This window comes from Capsicum annuum, unplaced genomic scaffold (genome assembly GCF_002878395.1).
Source record: "Capsicum annuum cultivar UCD-10X-F1 unplaced genomic scaffold, UCD10Xv1.1 ctg5038, whole genome shotgun sequence".
NCBI classification, from domain to species: domain Eukaryota; kingdom Viridiplantae; phylum Streptophyta; class Magnoliopsida; order Solanales; family Solanaceae; genus Capsicum; species Capsicum annuum.
Window position 1 is genome coordinate 904,785 of NW_025858245.1, and position 24,898 is coordinate 929,682.

Below are 24,898 nucleotides of genomic sequence, written 5' to 3' on the forward strand. Positions count from 1 at the left end.
TGGAAAGGATTTAACTAACCTAACGGATTTTCCTTGTGCAATTAGGTGAATTGGGTAGAGAACCCTTTGGTTAAAAGTTTTACTCTTTCATGACTATAATTCACCATTGTAACCATAAAATTGGTAGGGTTAAGGTGAAGTGATGGTAGAAAATTCTATTGGGTGAAATGATCATGAAATTGGTCTTAGAATTATGGGATTAAGTTATAATCCTGGATATTGTAGGTCATTTGGTTTATGAAAAAGGGCCTAAAATGCCCTTCAACTATTGAAAATGGTGCAAATATACCCTCTTTCCACCTTTTGGCTCTAAAATGCCCTTCCATCTACCTATTTGGCCCTATTTTACCCTTCTTCTTAACAGATAAATAATTAGGATTTTAACTTAACACGTGACAGTTTCTTATTGGTTGAATTTTTAATAATCAAAAGTCAAAAGTAAAAAAAAATAGCTTAACCCAAATCACTAAAATCTACCCTATCCGCCGGATCCAAATCACGAAAAAAATTATTGAGCTTTATTTTTTCCATCAACAGTTTGACTGACTTGAGAAATCACTGGAATAACACTACAGCAACCTTGGTTTCTTCTTTCACATGTAACCTGTTATTACAACTAAGACACGAAACTAAAGATATTCATGTTAATGTTAAACAAGGTATTGCAAAACTAGTTGTGGTGCTTTTTTCTCTTTATCATATTGCTCTGTGATAGTTTCTACTTTCTTCTACTTGTACTTCAAAACTAGTGGTGGTGCTCATCGTTTTTTTTTTTTAAAAAATAAATAAATTATTTTCTCTTTCTTTCTTGAGTTGCTTGTTGTTTGTTATTAGTTAAGATAATTCTTTTTTTTTCTTTTTCCAATTTACATCCATGCGACTAAGGGCCTGTCATTGATATTATGTCATCCGCTTCTCCAATATTGGTTGCTTGACTTGTAGTTTGTTCATATTTATATTTCTCAACAAAAAATAATTCCTGAAGCTAGGTGAAAATATCAAGCTCAATAATTTTTTTAGTGATTTGGGTCCCGGTGGATGGGTTAGATTTTAGTGATTTGGGTTAATTTTTTTTTTTTTTGACTTTTGATTAATAAAAATTCAACCAATAAGAAACTGTCACGTGTTAAGTTAAAATTCTAATTATTTATTTGTTAAGAAGAAGGGTAAAATAGGGTCAAATAGGTGGATGAAAGGGGATTTTAGAGCCCAAAGGTGGAAGGAGGGTATATTTGCACCATTTCAATAGTTGAAGGGCATTTTAGACCCTTTTTCATTTGGTTTATTACGTTTTGTATTGATGTTTTAAGACCATAAGCAAGCGATGCTGCAAAAAATGTGTTGCACTCAAGCGCACACGCAAGTGTATGTGGTCCATCCAAGTAATATACTGGCCTTAAAGAAAGATAGGTATCGATCCCAAAGGGACTAGTGTTAAGAAACTATCTCAGACTAGTTCCACTATTCAGATTAGACAAGTACAATGTAACCACAAGAGTTTGAGAGTTATAACTAAATGTAAACTAAAATAATTCAGTAAATTAAAGGTTCTTGAACAATCATTAGGGAGAAACCCAGGGTTAAGGCACTACTATCAATCATACTAAGCTATGTAACTTTGTTGGTTAGGTTAATTATCTTGGGCTTCGAAGACTAATCAATTATCTAACTTATCCCCACAACAACATCGTTGAGAAGGGATACGAGAACTAAGATAAATGCATTCATATTCTATCTTGTAATTCAACCAAATAGGGCACTTAGGTATATTCCTATCCTAAAAGCAAATCATAACATCATTCAATTGAGATTACGATTCTATTCTATCTATCCCATGTTTTATCCTATCATTTCTTCTTCCAAGCTCATGATAGAATTAAGCATATATTTTAAGGGTCGCAAATACTTAAAATAGTGTTAACAAGGATAAAAAACAACCAAAAATGATGAATGACCAAAATAAATTCAATTCATAACAAGAGTGATCATGTTCTTGGCCTCGACTCCAAAAAAGAGTGTTTACCTACTCATGGACATACATGTAATCATAGTAGATGAATCCATGTTAATATCCATAAGAAAACTAAAGTAAAGGAATAAAAATCTTATTTGAAGCCTTCTCAATCGTGTCTCCAATCCCTAAGGTCGTCCAAGGTGTGTACACAAGACTAGGAGTGTCTTATTTATACTAAGACAACATTGGCCGTTTTTGGTCTACATTTATGCCACACCCCTATCACGGTGGCTAGGCATTGTGTAATGTTGCTATATCACCTAGCTACTGTAATTAACTTTATAAAATGCAGCCAAGGGCGTGCCACACTTTTATCGCAACATCTAGGTAATGTGGCATGGCAATGTGTCCAAATTTTTTTATTGATTTCCAATTTTTATATCATCTTGATCAACTAACGAAGATTCCTAAAACATTACACACCATGAATTAGAGCTCAAAACAACATAGAATCCAACACGACAAACTAGAAAGGAACATAGCTCAAGCTAAGTGCACTATTTTTTGCATTTTAATTTTAACTTAATGCTTTGACTCCAAGATCATTATGAACACACCTTATATACTATAAACACATAGCTCAACACTTAGAGGCTCATTCATCAAAATATAAACATAATAAGCACACAAGAAGTCCTCAAAACTAAGCTAAGTAAGCGTAGATAATGATACTTAGGTGCATAAATCCACCTTAGATCAAAAAAGACAAAGCTCAAATTTTTTAGATCAATTTGGGTCCTGGATTGAGGCAGGTGATGGTTTAATACAGTTATAACCCAATTTTTATTGTGTGAGCATGATAATTTTTTCTTCGTATGCTTGTTACAATGCATGTTCAAGAAAGTGAATAACTATTTGATATCCTAAGTGTTAATCACATGCAATGAACTTATTTTAAAAGCTTATTTTTTTTACAAGTGTGATTATTATTATCATTGTAGTTGTGTTTATTGTTGCATTTTCTTATTATTGTGGGATGTACTGGTATTTAGATTTGTTCGCAAAATTGGTTGGTATAATGTTGGCATACATTTGATGTCTGGGATTTGATACATAAACAAGAGTTCATGCCCTAAAGGTCATGGCTAGTGGATGACTATAAGAACCTTAGCAAGTGTGTATAAAGAATAGGTGAGTAGGAGGATTCCTTGAGTGAACCGGTTATAGGTGTTTTTTTATATGGATTTATGTATTGACTTGTTTTATCTGGTTCCTTGATTAAACCATGTTTTTGTGTTGACTTATTATATTTGGTTCCTTGCATGAATTGAGTTTATGTGTTGACTTGTTATAATTAGTTTCTAGAGCGAATCAAGATTTATGACTTTTAACATAAATATTGTTGGAATGAATCCTTGAGTGGTCTGGGTTAAATTTCAAGTGATTGGTATAACTCTTCAAATGTCTATCTACTTATTTATTTGAGAGATACTCAGTATTTTACTATTAAGTTATGATTGGTTGACTTGGATTCTTATTGGTAGTCATGGTCTTGACTTTAATTTTTGTCTATCTTGATTTGTACTTGATTGAATTCTTAGTGTTATTGAACAAGGTTAAGTTTCATAAACTTAAGGTAAAGTTATATGGCAGGTGTTCATGGTTATACTTGTGTTACTAATTTATTATTTTTTATTTACATATCTAATTTTGAATTAACCGATGACCATACTAATAAATTGTTGTTTCTTGTGTACTGATTTACATGTGCTTTCTTGTTGTTGAATGTATTGAATCTTTCAATGATTATTTTAAAACCTCAGTTGTAGGGTGAATCACATTCAAACTCAAGGGTGAGCTATATCTTTCGTCCTACCATGAGTTCTTTTTTGTTACTATAAAATTATTTTAGACTTAGATATTTCCCTTGTTTTTGGGTTGAACCCATTTCATTAACATTTGTAGTATTTTGGTATAATGACTTTCAGGCTCTAGGGGTATTGAACAGTTGTTTATTCAATATTTAGTATTTCTATAAAAATGTTTGAGATTTTGGTTTAATCCATGAAAAACAATTAGTTTCCTTAATTTTTTTTAAGTATTGGGTTTGATCGCTATGGGTTAGATGGTTCTCCCAACAAAGGGCTAGTGTGGATGCCACTTATTATGGATTTGGATTGTGATTAGATCCCTAAGTTTGTGATCTTTTTGTACTAAAATGGGTCTAGTAGAGTCTTGCAGAAGGCTATAGATATGTCTGTATTTTTCTTCGAGGGTTTATAGGATCTTAGTAAACTATCATTTTCTTTCTTCTTTCATGCTATAATTTTATTCCAATTGGTATTTGGTGATCCAAATTGGAATCTAACCTTCCTATTTTTTTGTCCATTGATGCTGAACTTCTAAGCTAATGGAGCCAGAGAGGTAGCCCCATACTAGCAGCTCCAACTGTAGAATCAATTGTTTGAAGATAAAAAGGGGGTAAGGTAAAAGGAAGAGAGCGAGCAATACCTGCTTGAGGTGGATCTCAAGAAATAGCTAATCATGCCCGTCAGAGATAAGTGACACCTACCTTACCCTAGGATCATGATTAGAAAGTTGAGTTTATGAATGAGGATGTTGTAGAGTAAGAGGAGGCATCGACGGTTTGTGGTACATCTTTCTCTTAATGTCTTTTGAGATGATTCATGAAGTACTTTATTTTTGAGTGGGCTGGATGACATTGGGGCTATCACTGTTATGCCTGCTTATCAGTTTCCAGGTGTTCTGCCAACTAGTGCAGCTGCTCCAGAATAGATGGGTCTTTTGGGATTGAGAGTTTTCTTTGCCCGATGTTAGGTCTTGTCATAAGAGGGATTGAACATGACAGCTAACCAAATTCCTAAAGATGAAATCTTTTACTTTTGTTGGCTTTGGCACTGAGGATACACTTGAATTCATTGTTAATTGTTATGAAAGGCGACATAAAATGGTTATTATGGAGCAACATGGTGTTGAGTTTGTTACCTTCCAGCTGCAAGGTGATGCAAAGTAGTGGTGAAGGTATTATGTGTAGTGTCAGTCACTAATTTTACCTCTATTGACATGGGCTCAATTTCATACCCTATTTTTATAGAACTATGTGCGTTGTACTCTTCATGATCATAAGAAAGATGAGTTTTTGGCCCTTGAGTAGGGAAATATGTCTGTTTTGTCCTATGAGTCCAAGTTTCATGATTTTCCCCACTATGCTACTTAGCTACTTGGTAGAGAGAATGATAGGATTCAATTATTTGTAAAGGGCTTGAACATTAACTTGTAGGTTTTTTCTAGCCTTATGAATTCTGCCAAAAAGACCTTTAAGAAGATTGGTGATTATGTGAAAAAGGTAGAGGGAGTCAAGCAAGTTGGTCAGGCAAAGGTTTTCGCAAAGAAGTGATGTTTCCTCTACTATACCCTCCAAGAAGATACAATGTGGTCGTTGTCAAATTATGGTAATCCAACTAGGTTAGGGTATATCCCCATATGGACTAGGTTGGAATAGGTCAAATCCATTTTTTGAACTTGCTGAAGTATCTGGAAGTACATAAAAGTAAATGGGGGGAATCTATAGTAAACAGTAAAAATTAATAAGTTGTGAATGCTTTTGGTTGTAAACAATCTGAGATGAACACTAGGAATGTGTTCCCCTTGGCAACCTAACTCTATAGGTTTCTCATGCACAATCCAACTATCTCACTACTATACATACATAATCTAACAAACTTGGTATTACCAACCATATTATGAATGCATTGATAAATATTACCCCTCACCTTGTGTGTCTCAGGGTTTCGCCTTACTAACCCTTTTCTTTGATCCCAGTTTAACTATCACCTCAGGGGTATCAAGTTCTTAGATGAGGATTGATAGCCTCGAATCACTATTGTAATCGTGTTTTTCCAATCTCAATCTTTCTTGTGAAGACGATATTAAAGACATGCGGGTTCTCATTGTTAGCTATCATTAAGAAAGCAATTAAACTGAAGAAGATCACAATGCAAGTGTAAACAATGATTAAAACAAGGGATTTAGCTGCTCATGGTTGCAATAAACACCTTGGAATTTAGTAAACATAGAATAGAAGTAGTCTAACAATAATTGACTAAGAAACCCAAAGTCTCAAATCAATTAATCAGCCAAAAACCAAGAACAAAGAGATTCTAAGATCAAAAGTTAATCTTAGAATTAAAAATATGTTAGTGAATAGTATGAGTGCGTAAATTGACTAAAAACATAAAAATAGTTTTTATAGAGTAAATAAAAACCTTGAAAATCTAAATCAAAACATATAGGAAAAACTAAGTTGGTGGCCACTTATGGTGCCACTTACAAGCCATAAGTGGCACATATGCCATATAGGTGGCTATCGTATGTCCTAGTCTTCACCAATCTACAACTTCTTCTCTTGTACTAGTACCTATGGGGCGTAGGTGGCACCTATGTCCCATAGGTTTCCTTATCGTAGGAACCAGAAAACTCCTCCAAAATCATTTTCTATGAACTTCACATCTTTAACACTTACACTGGTACCTAGAGCGACACAGGTGGTACCTATGGGCCGTAGGTTACCCTTTATATGTAACAGGTTCATAACTGTAGCTTTTGATTCTCTGAAACATATAACAACTACCTGCGCCACGTAGGTAGCCTCGCCAGTGAGATTTTTTTGCCAAGCTTGACTCATTTTCTTTATGTTAACCTCCAATACCTAGTTCCCTGTAAAATAGACGCAAAAACACATTATATCGACCAACACATACCTAAGTACTTGTATATTTTCTGGTTTTGAGCATCGAAAGTGCCATGAAATTATGGAACATTAACACCCTAAATTTAGAACATTTGTATGTCCTTAGTCAATAAAAACATAAAGAAATAACACAACGATGCTTAACCAAGAGAAACCTAAGATACCTATGGCAATTAATCTCAAATTTAGCTCAAAAACATCACGCCCTCCTATTTTAACTTTTCAAAATCAACAGTGTGAATCAATATAGTACAACAATGTGACACAAGTTAATCAAGCTATGACATTACATTAGAAACACATAATAAATCATATGTACAATTTACGCTACCGGAACTGATAAGAAACTAGCCATACAACATATGCACCCTCATAACAAAGAAGTCCCACTCACTTAATATCATAATGCATATTAATACAGGGACGATCACGAGACACTCACACTCTCAAAGAAGTTCCAACAATGTACATAGAATATCATAGGCTTTCCCTTATTTTCTTTACCTTGGCTTTTAACAGTTGGGCTAGGATCGCTATATGAATTTACTATGCTTGTAAAGTAGACTTAGGGGAAGATATGTGTAACGCCCCGAGATTGCATCCTGGGCATCACACGATGCTTACGACCCCGAAGGACCACAAGCTAAGCCATGACTGGTACCTGCTGTGAGCACTGAATATAATCCTAGAATATATGCGGAAAAAATCTAAAAATGCCCTAAGGTTCTCAAAATATAGAAATAAAAACTGAGTATAACTGATAATAACATCTAAAAATTGAATAACTGACTAACTGTCTATACTATTCTGAAAGTCTCTAACTGAATAACTGAGGAGTTGATGGGACAGACCCCCAACTAACTCCGATTGAAGTAACTACTGAACTGCTGAAAAACTGAAATAAATAAACCTTGTCCTCGAAATAGGAGGACTCGCCACTATAACGGCTATTGATAGCCTGAGCTGCTAAGTACGGTCAGGAACATAAGTGTTCGAACCTATGATATAAGACATCATAGAACAAAAGAAAGTATGCGATCAACACATGGAATGTACTGGTATGCTAAGTGAAGTAAGGCTGATATACATGGGTTTATATGCATGAGATGATAACTGACTGAATGAACATCATAAAGTAACTGGAAGAGAGTATATGAAAAATTATAAGTACTGAATATACTAAACATGCTATATTGTGCATAAAGGTATACGTCGTGTATCTGAGATTATATTGAAATCAAGAACTAAATTCTAAAGACTGGGTAACCAATAACTGGTAGCCATAGTTCTGTAGAACTAACTGAGTTCTTTACTGAATACTAAGACTGAAACTATAACTGTAGGAGTGTTCATCTAATCGACATACCTCGGTATAGACTGATTTAGGGTCCAACTTGTGACCCCAGTTAGAAGGGTGTTAGCACCTTGCCACGGGATACTAACAATGCTGGGTCAACCCTAATCTGGAAGGAAGACTTATGAAATATATATATATACATGATTGCATCAAACCTAGTCTGGCAGGAGAACAACTTATCCTACACTGGCTATGTAGTTCGATAACACAGGGAATGCTACTAAGGATCAAACCCTTTGCTAGCAGGAATGCCCCCATCCCTGGGTTCGGTTAGTACTGAATCCTGCTCCCAACCGAATCGACACAGAACTGATTACTAGACAATAGTAGGCTGATTGAAATGACACTGATCATGTTGACTGACTGATCTAGATCGAGTTCACTGAGTTCTATTACCTGAATGAGTATGACTGTTCTTGAACTTTACTGGGACTATTCTATAACTACTGTAACTAAGTAAACAACTAGATTTTGGGTAATAAATACTCCCAGGACTCGATAGCATAATAGATAAACTCATATCACTACTTTAACAACACAACAATAGGTTACCATGCATGATTTACTCATATGGACATTTTATCAAATACTAGCAAGGCATAAGTTAAGAATGGGAATGGTTTGAACATATAGTAATAGCATGATTTCAATACCAAGATCACCAAACGTTCACAATGCACAATTCATTCACTTAGACATTTTATCAAATACTTAGAAGGTATAACCTTATACATGGGAATGAACAACATATCAATGCATCATGACTAAAATAATTAATTCACAATTCAAGGGTTTGACATGAGATCTACATCAACCAACATACCCATTGATCTATTTTACATAAAACTCATATTTTCTTAACTTTGAAACTTAAATAACAACACAAACATGAGCGTAATTCAATTAATAACAAGAGAATCATAATTCAAGATTTGAAAAGGATTCTTGAACTCCATAGGTGGAAGAAAACCCTAGGATGAACACCTAACATATCTTGATTGTTGATTTCATGAGAATTGTTGGTGAATTCTTGGGACTTGGACTTGAACTTAATGAAACTAGGGTTTTTCTCTTGAGAGAATTTATGAAATAATGAGTGAATTTGCCTTTTGGGAGGCTAAATTTTGTGTTAAGGCTGAATTATGTAAGGGAAAAATGACCCAATTATCCCAAAAATCCATAACTTAATACACATAATATGACCAGAATGTGACATAATATGACCAGAATGTGATATGTGACGCACCACATTGATGGGGTCGACATGATCACCGACGCATTGCGTCGATGGTGCCGATGCGATAGCTAACGTGATGCATCATGATCACATTGGCTTGCTATTTTGGTCACCCAAATGTGGCTCAAACGATGTTCAAAAATTTCAAAACTCACCTGAGATGACCTATATATAACCCTGATCATGAATCAATTTAAAAATTGACAATCTAAGGTTAGAAAGATCGTGAATGATACCATTGAAATATCGAGGCAAAAAAATAAGACTAAGTGTCAACACTTAGTTGAAATTTTCTAATTCAAGGACCTCTTTTTGCATGCTATAAAGGAATGAAATGACTAGGACTTTGTGGGGTCTTACAATATCTCCTCCTTTGAAACATTCGTCCTCCAATGACACTATCTAAACTGAGAGAAACTGAGGAACTGTACTTACACTGATATGAATAACTGAAGCATGATTGAATTTTAGAGACATGACACATGATTGAGCTATTTAATAAATGCATGAATGATATGAGAATGTTATGCAGATATAACTGAGTAGGGGAAACAGTAAATCTAAGGAAAACTATTACCTTAAGGTTAGAATACCGAAGAATCTGAGATCCTTTATTGGACATGCATGAATGGGAACATGAGATCATAACTGAGTCTGAAGCATGATATATGGTCTGAAAATCATAAACTAAACTTATTTCTTGAACACCTGCAGTGACATGAGAATGGTTATAAGGCAGATATAGGAATAAGAGAATCAACTTATGAGTAACCATTATCTCTGACTGGATCTGGTTTTGTGAAGAAAAGATGAGAGATTTAGTACATAAGAAGCTCAGGGGTATTACATACCCCCTTGGGATAGTTTGTCTCCCGAATTACACTAACTTGACTAAAATACTAGAAAAACAAATATTATGCTCAAAAAACTTACAAAATGAATCATGACTGACTATATGAGATCTGAAATATGATGTATGAACTGAATTGGATTCACAATTTACATGGATGCGAACAAACTATTTCTTGGAAGGGATATGTTCGTGAGACTTCAGATAGTAAGACTAGATTAGAAGATGGAAAAACCATAGGAACCTATCTATCTGAATGCTAATTTGAATTGCTAGCTATATAGACAAACTCATACTGAAAGCTTATACTCAACTGGAGTATTTCTTCGAAACTCTTTATAAGAAGTCCTAATGACTTTTAGGGAGTAAGGAATCTTGGGCATGGTCTGAATAAGACATCTGGATAAGAAATCACAACATGGCTAAAATTTGGTAATATGAAACACAGGCCTACGAAACATAAGCTAAGATAGAGCTACTAAACCTTATGCATTGCAACTACTATCTTTCAAGCTTAGACATACTCCTCAAATACTCTCTCAACTATACTTTCTACCTTAATACTGCACTTCACCTGAGACTATAAAAATATTCACATAGGAACTGATAACTCTAATTATTGAAGTCTGAGCTGGACTGAATTCTACCACTATGAACAAGCTTACTCGAATCTACGAAATGCACATAGAACATTGTAATACTAGTCTTAATCATGAATTCAACGCACCCTGCATTTTCACAACCTCTCATCTCATGAAGAAAACAATTCTAATTTCCTATTCAACAACTAAATACAACCTCTTATTAACCATTCACTAATGCGTAATGCATTTATCCACTTACACACCAACATGACATTCAAGCCTATATTTATAACTACAACCTTGAGTAAAAAAACATGGAACAATCTTTCCTTAACATGAAACATTACTCTCTCCCATCTAAACAACTGCTCATTACTACATCATTTCATAAGGAGAGGTCACTAAAAGCCTAAAACATGAGGACCTGAAGCATGAATGAACACTATACAGAACTTGACACTTAAAAGAGGCTTAAGGAATAGAATATCAACATCATGGTTTCATCAAGAGATCTAAACTAAGGATATACATGACATAATCTGAATTTCGGTGATCATTAAGAGTGTTGCATGAATATAGGAACTGAACATACTGTAAAGCATGAATACATGAGTCATGAGTTGCACGACCTGAGTTTGGAGTTCATAAATTCATGGAATATGATTCGGACTACTAGGTGAACTGAAACTCCTCTTACTAGGAATTAAAAGTGTACATGATTTTTCTATAAAGTGCATGAATATGAGCTATGATCATAGGACTGATATGTAAGACATGAGTTGATATCATGATGACTGAGAAACTTTACATTGAGATAAGAATGGGTTAGGCATTTTCCTCTCCTACTGATTTTCTACACATATTGGCATTACTACTAGGATCTGAGAGTCTAACTTGGTTACCTGTTCTGACATCCCCCCTAGCTTAAAGCCATCATTCTAAGTTTGTGGACCACTTAACCAACATCTCTAAAATGTATTGAAATCATTTTACTCTAGAGTCCGAGATATAACAATACTTATAAACACTAAAATCATCCTAAAAGACTATACCTGAAAGTGTAAAATCCTACTTCTAATACTTCCGTCCGAGATAGAACTCTTAACTTCTTATAGCCCCAAATACATCATGTAACAACTTAAGAATTGACTAACTTAGAATTTTCAACTCCTCTTTCTATTAGCTCAACCTTCAATGATTCAAACTTTGATCCTAACATATAACATGGATATCACCAATTCTTTAATAACTATACTACTTTCATCATCGCCTACAAACATCACATCCACAACATATGTTTTGAATCAACAACTTAAATTCTTGTGTACACTGCTTTAAGCCTACTGATTCACCTTTCACATAACTAGTCCAATGTAATATATAATCTGCTCAACTTTAGATAACACCTTCCCAACTCTACTACTATTTTTAAACTCCTAGTTTTGTGCTTCTAACTCTAGATCATATGTTGTCCTAGGATTCTGAGAAGGAGGCTGAAATTATATTAGACTCCTAAGCACTGAGGTACTATCCCTTTATTCACTGACTGGTTCATTAAGAAGCTAAAATTGAGCAGCTCTATTTTTGAAATCAACTAAATTAATTTACTAGGATACTCTAACTGCGCAAATTTTGTATACCCATTGTAATACCCCGCATGTTTCTAAGCTAGGAAGTGAATAAGTATTCCTATGTATTAAATCTCCTATCCTATGATTCATACTTGAGTACATGAATTACAATGAATATCCTACTGATAGGATGGCTTATGATGCATTAAGCATGTTCATATGAGTCACTTAAGGTAATACAAGCTAAGAGTTTTTGAATCCATCAAGTTTTAGTGTTTGATTTTGCAAGGGTCATCTTTGAATGAGTATAAAATGATCTTAATATGGTATCTTAGCTGATTTAGACCCACCAAATTATAGAGAATTGAATTATCTTTCCAACGATACCAATTTTTCCTTAATCCAATACCCAAGCAAAAAGTTATGCCCATTTTTGTGAGAGACAGTAAGGATAGGCGATTGGTTAGGCGCCGCCCAACCCAAACATAGGTGATTGGTTAGGCGCTGCCCAACCTAGCTTAGGCAATCACTTCGGCGCCGTCTAAGTCAGTTCCAGGTGCCAAAAACACTCCATTTTGAGTTATTTTAAGGGTAATTAAGTCTTTTAACACTCCTTACAAGTCCCTAAACTTAACCCTACGAAATATATAGCTTCTAAACATATTACAACCCTATTATAATCTCAAAGCTCATCATACAAGAGCACTAAAAGAGAAAACCAACTAAGGTTGCATAACTAAGCTTGAAGATCCGATTTCAAGGAAATTCCTCCGTCAATCATCAAGAATCTTCCTTCTAAGGTATGCGTGAGTTGATTTATGGATCCCTTTCATCCATAAAGCTCAAAAACCCTCTTTTTCATTATAAAGTATTATTTCTATATTGTTGGGTGTTGATGATCATGTTGTTGATATTGGGTGATTCCTAAGATGGAATCTTTATATGTATTTTTTTGAATTTCATGATATCATATGAGTTGGAAACATGTAAATTTGGTTGTTCATGATGTATAATTTGATGATTTCACCTATTCTTAAGATGTGCATGTAAGGTGTTTGATAAAATACCTAAGAAACTAGAAATCGTGCAATATAGCTAAATTGTGACTAAGTGAAAGATTCATGATATGCCCTTACATTCCAATGACTTCTATGTTGATAATATGCCTTGTAAATGTTGTTGGAATACTCATGAACTATTCTTATGAGATTATGCTATATTTACTTGCAAATTCTACTTATGAAAAAGATGTATTATAACCATGAAATCCACATGAACTTCCACGCTATTGGTATGTGTTGCCAATAGGATTATGCAATGAACATGATATTAAGATTGTGCAAGTATTTCCATGTGATATGAAATCCTTTCCATGCAATACATTATTGATGACTGTGCTTAGTAGAGATCCCTACTTATGATATTATAAATTATGGACTCTACTCTTACGATCAAGTCATTCATGTGTGTCAGTTTCCTTCCATCAAGTCCTAGGGGTACTCGTACTCGAAAACTATAGCTGTGTGCCTAGATCCATGTCATGTTTCATGATATCCAAACTCAAGCTATGATTCCATAGACTTCAGTCAGTCATGTGACTCAGGAAAACCTCATGATCTTAGTCAATTATCAGATATCAGTAACATTTCGCCAGTCAACAGAATTCAGTAAGATTAAGTCATGCACAGTCAGTTATTCATGTCCAGTCCCTCTAGATGAGAGTAGAGGTTAGAACCGAGTGAACCCAAGGATGGGAACTCACCTGCCAGTTCAGGGTGTAATTCTTTGTAGTCATCCTTGTGTTCTAGAACTACATAGCCAGCGTAGGTTGAGATATCTTAACCCGTTAGATTAAGGTTGATGAGGTGGCTTAACCCGTCAGTTTAGGGTTCCCACCGTTCTCATTGAGTACCCGCCAGATAAAGGTCACTCAAAGGCTATCCTTACCCGTAGAACGGTATTGACACCCTTCCAGTCGGGGCAGAGATTGGACCCCAGCTTAGCCATAATGGCATACATAGGGCATGTCGGTTAAACACTACTTCCCACAGTTTTAGTATCAGTCTCAATAAAAGAACTAATTGCGTTCTTTAGATTTTAATATATACAGGACTGTCAGATACAGTCATCCATGTTATCAGTTTCAGTATCAGTCATGACAGTTATCAGTAAACCATGTATTAGCTTACAGGTCATGCTATCACGTATTCATAGTCCCAGTTTCTATATATATATGTTTGCACTCCCACGTTCATATTAGTCAGTCAGTGTTGTTCATGCATGAAGCCCTTTATGTTCAGCCTACCTTCCTCGTATACTCAGTACTCCAGTTGAACTGACGCATTTGCACTATGGTGCTTTCTTTTTATGTTACACCATAGTTTCCGAGACACGAACTCCAGCCCAGCAGTAGCAGTAGCATTCCAGTCGTAGAGACACTGTGAGTCCTCATTGATTCGAGGACAATTTGATTTGATTCATTTATTTATTTCTTCAGTTTAATTTTACGGAGTTAGCTGGAGACATGTTCCTTCAACTCTTTATTCAGATAGTTTAGAGGCTTTCAGATTTATGTTCAGATTTACGTTAAGATTGAGTTGTTTTGGGTATTTTCACCCACATGATTATATTCAGTTGAACCTTATGGCCTTATAGTTCTTTGTATTCTGCATTATTATATCATAATTGGCAGTATACATGTACAGATATCAGTCATGGGTTATCTTGTGGTCACTCGAGGTCATGAGCTCCATGTACCATTCCGGTTCAGCGAATCAGGGTGTTACAAACTTGGTATCAGAGCCTAAGATTCAGTAGAGTCCTAGGAAGCCTGAAAGTCGTATCTAGTAGATTCTTGTACATGGGTGTGTTACGCGCCACATTTATGTGCGGGAGGCTATAAGATATTTTAGGAATAGTCCCCTTTCTTCATTATTCATGTCACGCTAGTGAGCATAATCACAAGTTAAACTCTCATTCTAATCTATTCTTCTCTTATTCTAGACCATGTCCCTAAAGAGAAGAAACCAACCAACTCCTCAGCTCAAAGATCCTTTGGGCAGACATATTTCCCATGCGGAGTTTATAGCCGCATTTACCACACTTCCTCAGTCCATGGCTGCACAGACTGAACGACCACCAGTTATTCCTGCCAATTCATTGGCCAATCCCAAAGAATCTAGGGTTTCGGACTTCACCCGGATGAACCCTCCATCTTTCCATGGGTCTAAGTCTGATGAGGACCCTTAGGAGTTCATTGACCAAGTCCAGAAGGTCATTGACATCATGGGTGTTACTTCTATTGAGAGTGCTGAGTTAGCCACCTACCAGTTACGGGATGTTGCTTATGATTGGTCAAACAGTGGAAGTCTGAGAGGTTAGATGATACAGGCGCTATCAGTGGGAGGAATTTGTCACAGCCTTCTTAGACAAATTCTTTCCCCAAGAGCTAAGGGAAGCCAAATTTCTTGAGTTCATCAACCTCAGGTAGGGGAATATGACGGTTAGGGAGTATTCTCTCAGATTTACTCAGCTAGCCAGGTATGCTCCTCATATGGTTGCAGACAATAGAGCTAAGATAAACAAGTTCATGTCAGGGGTCAACGATAGCATGGGTAATAAGCGTAGGTCTACGATGCTGATCGGTGATATGACCTTAGCCAGAATCATGACCCATGCCTAGCAAGTAGAATAGCAGAATTTTAAGACTAGGGAGAGGCAGAACAAGAGAGAAAGGTTAGGTAATTTCAACTTTTCTCACCCCAAGTCAGATGGAGGAAACCGTTCATAGTTTTTCTCCAAGTCAGCCGTTCCAGCTCCTTCCTCTACCAATGCTCCAGTGCCAAAGTTCAGAGACGGCAATAGAGACAAAGCGCTAGGCTATAAATCTCAGGGCAGTGTTTCCAGTGACCGAACGAATACCCTTTGTTAGACCTGTGGTAAGAACCACAAGGGCATTTGCAGAACCGGTAGTAATGTCTGTTTTGGTTGTGGCAAGCCAGGCCATAGGATTAGGGAGTGTATGCAGTCAAGTCTTCAGGGTTAGTAAAATCATTCTACAGCTCAGTCCAGTCGCCGGAACCGGCAGGGTGCCATTTCCAGTGCTACCAGTTGGCAACGCCCAAACAGAATCTATGCTCTTCAGTTTCGGTAGGATCAGGAAAATTCTCCTGATGTCATTAGTGTTACGTTACACATTTTCCATGTTCATGTTTATGCTTTTCTAGACCTAGGTGCATCTTTGTCTTTTGTTACTCCATACATAGCAGGCGATTTCAGAATCAGTCCCAAAGTCCTAGCAGAGCCCTTCTCAGTCTATACCCAGTGGGTAAAACCATCATAGCCCAACGGGTATACAGGAACTGCTCGGTTATGATATCTCAAAAACCCACATCAGCAAATTTAGTGGAGTTAGAGATGACTGATTTTGATGTCATTCTCGGCATGGATTGGCTTCATTCCTGCTATGCCACAGTCGACTGCAGAAATAGGATAGTTCAATTTTAGTTCCCGAATGAGCCCGTCCTAGAGTGGAAGGGTAGCATTTCAGCGTTTAGAGGTTAACTTATTTCCTACCTTCGGGCAAGGAAAATGATTTCTAAGGGGTGTGTGTATCATCTCGTGCATGTTAAAGATTCCAGTTCTGAATATCCCAGCCTCGAAACAATCTCTGTTGTTAATGAATACTCAGATATCTTTCCCGAAGATCTTCCAAGCATTCCTCCTAAAAGGGAAATAGACTTTGGCATAGACCTTCTTCCGGATACTCAACCTATTTCTATTCCGCCATACAGAATGGCACCAGTAGAACTCAAGAAACTGAAAGAACAGTTGAAGGATCTCTTAGATAAGGGATTCATCAAACCCAGCGTTTCCCCATAGGGTGCACCAGTATTATTCGTGTGCAAGAAAGACGGTTCTCTTTGGATGTGTATTGATTACCGTTAACTCAACAAGGTCATGATCAAAAACAGATATCCTCTTCCCAGGATTGATGATCTATTCGACTAACTTTAGGGTGCCAGTTAATTCTCTAAGATAGACCTCAGATCAGGCTATCATAAGCTCAGAGTTAGAGAATGTGATATTTCAAAGACTGTTTTCCGTACTAGGTATGGTTACTTCGAATTTTTAGTCATGTCATTTGGTCTTGCCAATGTCCTTGCAGATTTTAAGGATTTGATGAACCGTGTGTTCAACCAGTACTTGGACATGTTTGTCATAGTCTTCATAGATGATATTCTGGTCTATTCTCGCATAGAGCGTAATCATGCAAACCATCTCAGGATTGTTCTTCAGACTCTCGAGGATCACCAATTATTCGCTAAGTTCAGAAAGTGCAAATTTTGGCTAAGATCAGTAGCATTCCTTGGCCATATTATTTCCTGTGATGGAATTAGAGTAGATCCTCAGAAAACTGAGGCAGTAAGAAACTGGCCCAAACCCGTATCTCCATCAGATATTAGGAGTTTCTTGGGTTTGGCTGGCTATTACCGATGGTTTGTTGAGGGATTTTCTTCTATTGCATCTCCCATGTCTAGATTGACTCAGAAGAAGATTAAGTTTCGGTGGTCAAATTCATGCGAGAAGAGCTTTCAAGAGTTCAAGACTCACTCACCTCAGCTCCAGTTCTAGCTTTTCCAGATGGTTCAGATGGTTTTGTAGTCTATTGTGATGTATCTAGAGTGGGTTTAGGTTGTGTCCTCATGCAGCATGGTAAGGTCATAGCCTACGCCTACAGACAGTTAAAGCCACATGAGAAGAATTATCCTACTCATGATCTTGAGTTAGCAGCAGTAGTTTTTGCCTTGAAGATTTGGAGGCATTATCTCTATGGAGTTCATGTAGATGTCTTCACAGACCATAAAAGCCTCTAGTATGTGTTTTCCCAGAAAGATCTCAATCTTCGCCAGAGAAGATGGTTAGAGCTATTGAAGGATTATGACATGAGTATTCTTTATTATCTGGGCAAGGCCAATGTTGTGGCCAACGCTCTCAGTTGACTCTCCATGGGTTGTATTTCTCACGTTGAGGATAGTAAGAAAAAGATGGCTCAAGAGTCCATCAGCTTGCAAGACTAGACGTTCGCTTAGTCGATTCTTCAGAGGGTAGTGTATGTGTTCATAGAAGTTCAGAGTTATCTCTAGTTTCCAAGGTGAAAGAGAAACAAGACAGGGATCCTAGCCTTGTCAAGATCAAAGAGTCAGTTCAGAATCAGAAAGTCAAGGTTTTCTCCCAAGGGGGAGATGGTGTTCTTCGTTGTTAGGGTCGTCTATGTGTTCCAGGTGTAGATGAATTGGGGCAGTGAATTCTTGCAGAAGCGCATGGTGCGCGATACTCTATTCATCCAGGGGCATCTAAGATGTACCATGACATGCGGGAGATCTATTGGAGGAGTGGGATGAAGAGAGATGTTGCAGAGTTTGTGGCTAAGTGCTCTACATGTCAGCAGGTTAAGATAGAGCATCAGAAACCTAGTGGTTCCATGCAAGAGTTCACCATTCCTACTTGGAAGTGGGAAGAAGTTAACATGGACTTCGTGACGGGTTTGCCTAGAACTCGTCATCAACATGATTCAGTTTGGGCCATTATTGATAGAATGACCAAGTCAGCTTATTTCCTTCCTGTTCGTACTTCTTATTCCGCCGAGGATTATGCCAGACTCTATATCAGGGAGTTAGTCAGGTTACACGGTGTTCCACTATCTATCATCTCAAACAGAGGTACCCAGTTCACTTCTCACTTTTGGAAAGCGTTCCAAAAGGGTCTCGGTATCCAATTCCATCTCAGCACAGTATTTCATCCTCAGACTGATGGTCAACCAGAGAGGACCATTTAGACTCTTAAAGATATGCTAAGGCATGTGCAATTGACTTTAAGGGAAGTTGGGACGAACACTTTCCTTAGATTGAGTTTCCATACAATAATAGCTATCATTTTAGTATTCAGATGGCTCCATTCGAAGCTCTCTATGGTAGGAGATGTAGATCTCCGATTGGTTGGTTCGAAGTTAGTGAGGCCTCAATCATAGGTCCTCACTTAGTATTCGATGCCTTAGAGAAAGTTCAGTTGATCAGAGAGAGATTCCAGGATGCTCAGAGCTGACAGAAGTCCTATGCAGATGTTCGTTGAAAGGATCTCGAGTTCGAGGTCAATGACTATGTCTATCTTAAGATCTCTCCCATGAAGGGAGTAAAGAGGTTTGTCAAGAAAGGGAAACTCAGTCCCCAGTATGTCGGTCCCTTCAGAATTCTTTGTCGCTTCGGCAAGGTAGCTTATGAGCTGAGTTGCCTTCAGATCTAGCCTCAGTCCATCCAGTCTTCCATGTCTCTTTGCTAAAAATGTGCATACGTTACCCAGCAGTTGTTGTCCCTATTTAGAGCATCGATATTTAGAATAGCCTCTCCTATGAAGAGATTCCAGTCGAAATCTTTGATTATCAAACTCGTAGATTGAGGAACAAAGAAGTCCCTCTAGTCAAGGTTCTTAGGAGAAATCAATCTCATGAGGGAGCTACTTAGGAAGCAGAAGAAGATATGCATACCAATTATCCTCACCTCTTCCCCACCAATTCAGATCAAGCTCAAGGTAACAGTTCTCATTAATCTTATTCATTTTTACGTTTATGTTTCCATTATAAACTTGGCACCTATTAATCGTTTCACACTCAGTCATGCATTTATGTGTCAGTTATCCGTGCATCAGATATGCACGAGTTCAGTATGTTTAGCATGTAAGTCATAAGATCAAGTTTTAGTTCTTCATGTTCAGTTCAGGTTTTATTGTCTTGTATCCCTTCTCAGTAAATTCTCATTCGAGGACGAATGTTCCCAAGGGGGAGATATCGTAATACCTTACATTTTTCTAAGCTAGGAAGTGAATAAGTATTCCTACGTATGAAATCTCCTATCCTATGATTCATACTTGAGTACATGACTTACAATGAATATCCTAGTGATAGGATAGCTTATGATTCATTAAGCATGTTCATATGAGTCACTTAAGGTAACACAAGCTAAGAGTTTTTGAATCCATCAAGTTTTAGTGTTTGATTTTGCAAGATTCATCTTTGAATAAGTATAACTTGATGTTAATATGGTAATTTGGCTGATTTAGACCCACCAAATTGTAGAGAATCGAACTAGCTTTCCAACAATGCCAATTTTGCCTTAATCCAATACCTAAGCAAAATGTTATGCCCATTTTCGTGAGAGATAGTAAGGATAGGCGATTGGTTAGGTGCCGCCCAACCCAAACATAGGCGATTGGTTAGGCGCTGCCCAACCTAGCTTAGGCAATCACTTGGGCGCCGCCTAAGTCAGTTCCAGGTGCCAAAAACACTCTGTTTTGAGTTATTTTAAGGGTAATTAAGTCTTTTAACACTCCTTACACGTCCCTAAACTTAACCCTACAAAATATATAGCTTCTAAACATATTACAACCCTATTATCTTCTCAAAGCTCATCATCCAAGAGAACTAAAAGAGAAAAACAACTAGGGTTGCGTAACTAAGCTTGAAGATCCGATTTTAAGGAAATTCCTCCATCATTCATAAAGAATCTTCCTTCTAAGGTATGCGTGAGTTGATTTATGGATCCCTTTCATCCATAAAGCTCAAAAACTCTCTTTTTTATTATAAAGTATGATTTCTATATTGCTGGGTGTTGATGATCATGTTGTTGATATTGGGTGATTCCTAAGATGGAATCTTTATATGTTTTTTTTTTGAATTTTATGATATCATATGAGTTGGAAACATATAAATTTGGTTGTTCATGATGTATAATTTGATGATTTCACCTATGCTTAAGATGTGCATGTAAGGTGTTTGATAAAATGCCTAAGAAAATAGAAATCATGCAATATAGCTAAATTATGACTAAGTGAAGGATTCATGATATGCCCTTACGTTCCAATGACTTCTATGTTGATAATGTGCCTTATAAATGTTGTTCGAATACTCATGAACTATTCTTATGAGATTATGCTATGTTTACTTGCAAATTCTACTTATGAACAAGATGTATGATAACCATGAAATCCACATGAACTTCCATGCTATTGGTATGTGTTGCCAATAGGATTATGCAATGAACATGATATTAAGATTGTGCAAGTATTTCCATGTGATATGAAATCCTTTCCATGCAATACATTGTTGATAACCATGCTTAGTATGAGATCCTTACTTATGATATTATAAATTATGGACTCTACTCTTATGATCAAGTCAGTCATGTGTGTCAATTTCCTTCCATCGAATCTTAGGGGTACTTTTACCCAAAAACTATAATTGTGTGCCTAGATCCATGTCATGTTTCACGATATCCGAACTCAAGCTATGATTCCATAGACTTCAGTTAGTCATGTGACTCAGGAAAACTTTATGATCTTAGTCAGTTGTCAGATATCAGTAATATTCCTCCAGTCAATGGAATTCAGTAAGATTAAGTCATGCACAGTCAGTTATTCATGTCCAGTCTCTCCAGATAGGAGTACAGGTTAGCACCGAATGAACCCAAGGATGGGAACTCACCCTCCAGTTCAGGGTGTGATTCTTTGTAGTCATCCTTGTGTTCAAGAACTACGTAGCCAGCGTAGGTTGAGACATCTTAACCATTAGATTAGGTTTGATGAGGTGGCTTAACCCGTCAGTTTAGGGTTCCCACCATTCTCATTGAGTACCCACAAGATAAGGGTTACTCATAGGCTGTCCTTACCCATGGCACGGTATTGACACCCCTCCAGTTGGGGCAAAAATTGGACCCCAGCTTAGCCATAATGGCATACATGGGGCATGTCATTTAAACACTACTTCCCACAGTTTCAGTATCAGTCTCAGTAAAAGAACTCAGGGCGTTCTTCAGATTTCAATATATATAGGAATGTCAGATACAGTCGTCCATGTTATCAATTTCAGTATCAGTCATGACAGTTATCAGTAAACCATGTATTAGCTTACAGGTCATGCTATCACGTATTCACGATCCCAGTTTCTATATATGTGTGTTTGCACTTCCACGTTTATATTAGTTAGTTAGTATTGTTCATGCATGAAACCCTTTATGTTCAGCCTACCTTCCTCGTATACTCAATACTCCAATTTTACTGACGCCTTTGCGCTATGGTGCTTTCTTTTTATGTTACACCATAGGTTCCAAGACACGAGCTCCAGCCCAGCAGTAGCGGTAGCATTCCAGTCTCAGAGACACAGTGATTCCTCATTGATTCAAGGACAATATGGTTTGATTCATTTATTTATTTCTTTAGTTCAGTTTTACAGAGTTAGCTGGAGATATGTTCCTTCAACTCCTTATTCAGATAGTTTAGAGGCTTTTAGATTTATGTTCAGATTGAGTTATTTTGGGTATTTTCATCCACATGATTGTATTCAGCTGAACCTTATGGCCTTACAGTTCTTTGTATTCCACATTATTATATCATGATTGGCAGTATACAGGTACAGATATCAGTCATGGGTTAGCTTGTGGTCCTTCAGGGTCATGAGCACCATGTAGCATTCCGTTTCAACGAATCGGGGTAGGACACCCGTCTAGCTAGGATAGATATACCCACTGGGGTAGATACTGAAAAAGGGATCTGCTAAGGTTTTGGGACTGACACTAAAATTGACAACTACATCGAGGGTTACAAAACAAAAAGAAGCTCCAGGATCTAACAAGGCATAAATATGTAAATGAATTGCCAGTAACATACCCGTAACCATGTCAAGAGAACTTACCTGATCCTGTTGAGACTCAATTGCATCTAACCTATTCTGACGCTGACCACTATTAGCACTAGAAGCGGCAACACCCTACTGAGTCAGGTAATTGGATGAAACTAAAGGACGGTTGGACTGACCCTATTGGCACAAATCTATTCCCCTCTGAGCCATAACTCTACACTCCCGTATCCTGTGGCCTGGCTTACCGTATCCAAAACACACATCACTGTCGATTCTACACACACCCTTATGATTCTTACCACATTTTTCACAAAGTGAATTAGTACGACCACCCTTCCTACTACCTTATGACTTAGAGCCTAGTGCTCTATCTCAACTATCATTCTTAAACTTAGGCACTGGTGTATTGGCTGAAGGTGGAGATGGGGATAAGAATTTCTGATGGGATTAGGAGCGGTTACTACACCTTGACCTAGGCTTAAAACTACTTGTTCTGGCCCTCTTATTCTTTCTCTCTTTCTTCCTACGCTTCCCCTTTTTACTCTGCTGAGCATTAATTAAAAGCCTAGATAAGACAACAGCCTACAGATTGATCAAAGCAACTACTGAATAATATAAGGTAGTAAAAGTATCTCTGAATTCGGCATGAGAGACATGCGCATTAAGGGAATCTTCCTAAGCAGGTGGAGGTGCAGGAGAATTCCTATTTTTTTCGTTGTTCTTTCTGGGAGGCATATGCTGTAAAGAAAAGGAAGATTAGAATTAGAAAGAGAGTTTAAATTGAGCACATTCTCACTCGCATGATATAAACACTGAATAAAGGAAAATTTTCATAAAAATACCTCGTAGGCTCTAATCCATAAGTGTGGTGCACTACACACCCATGTACAAGACTCTACTTGATGCGGATTTCAAAATTCCTAGGACACTTTAGAACCTTAGGCTCTGATACCAAGTTTGTAACGCCTCGAGACTGGACTCTGGGCATCACATAGTGCTTACGACCCCGAAGGACCACAAGCTAACCCATGACTAGTACCTTCTGTGAGCACTGAATATAGTACTAGAATATATGCGGAAGAAATCTGAAAATGCCATAAGGTTCTCAAAATACTGAAATAATAGATGAGTATAAATGATAATAACATCTGAAAACTAAATAATTGACTAACTGTCTGTACTAGTCTGAAAGCCTCTAACTGAATAATTGAGGAGTCGATAGGACAAACCCAACTAACTTCGACTAAAGTAACTACTGAACTTTTGAAATACTAAAATAAATAAACTCTGGCCTCAAAATATGAGGACTCACCACTATAAATGCTACTAATAGCCTATGATACTAAGTACGGTCAGGAACCTGAGCGTCCTAACCTATGATATGAGAGATCATAGTGCAAAAGAAAGTATGTGATTAGTATGTGGAATATACTTGTATGCTAAGTGAGGTAAGGATGATATACATGGGTTCATATGCATGAGATGATATCTAACTGAATCAACATAATAAAGTAACTAGATGAGAGTACATGCAAAACCGTAACTACTGAACATATTGAATATGCTATACTGTGCATATAGGTATACATCATGTATTTGAGATAATACTAAAACTGATTACTGAATTCTGATGGCTGAGTTACTGATAACTGATAGACATGGTTCTGTAGAACTAACTGACATCTTTACTGAATATTGAGATTGAAACTGTAACTATGGGAGTATTCATCTAACCAACATACCCTGGTATAGATTGATTTAGGGTCCAACCTGTGCCCCCAGTTAGAAGGGTGTCAGCACTTTGTCACGGGATACTAATAATGCTAGGTCAACCCTAATCTGGCAGGAGGATGACTTACCCTACACTGACTACGTTGTTCTATAATG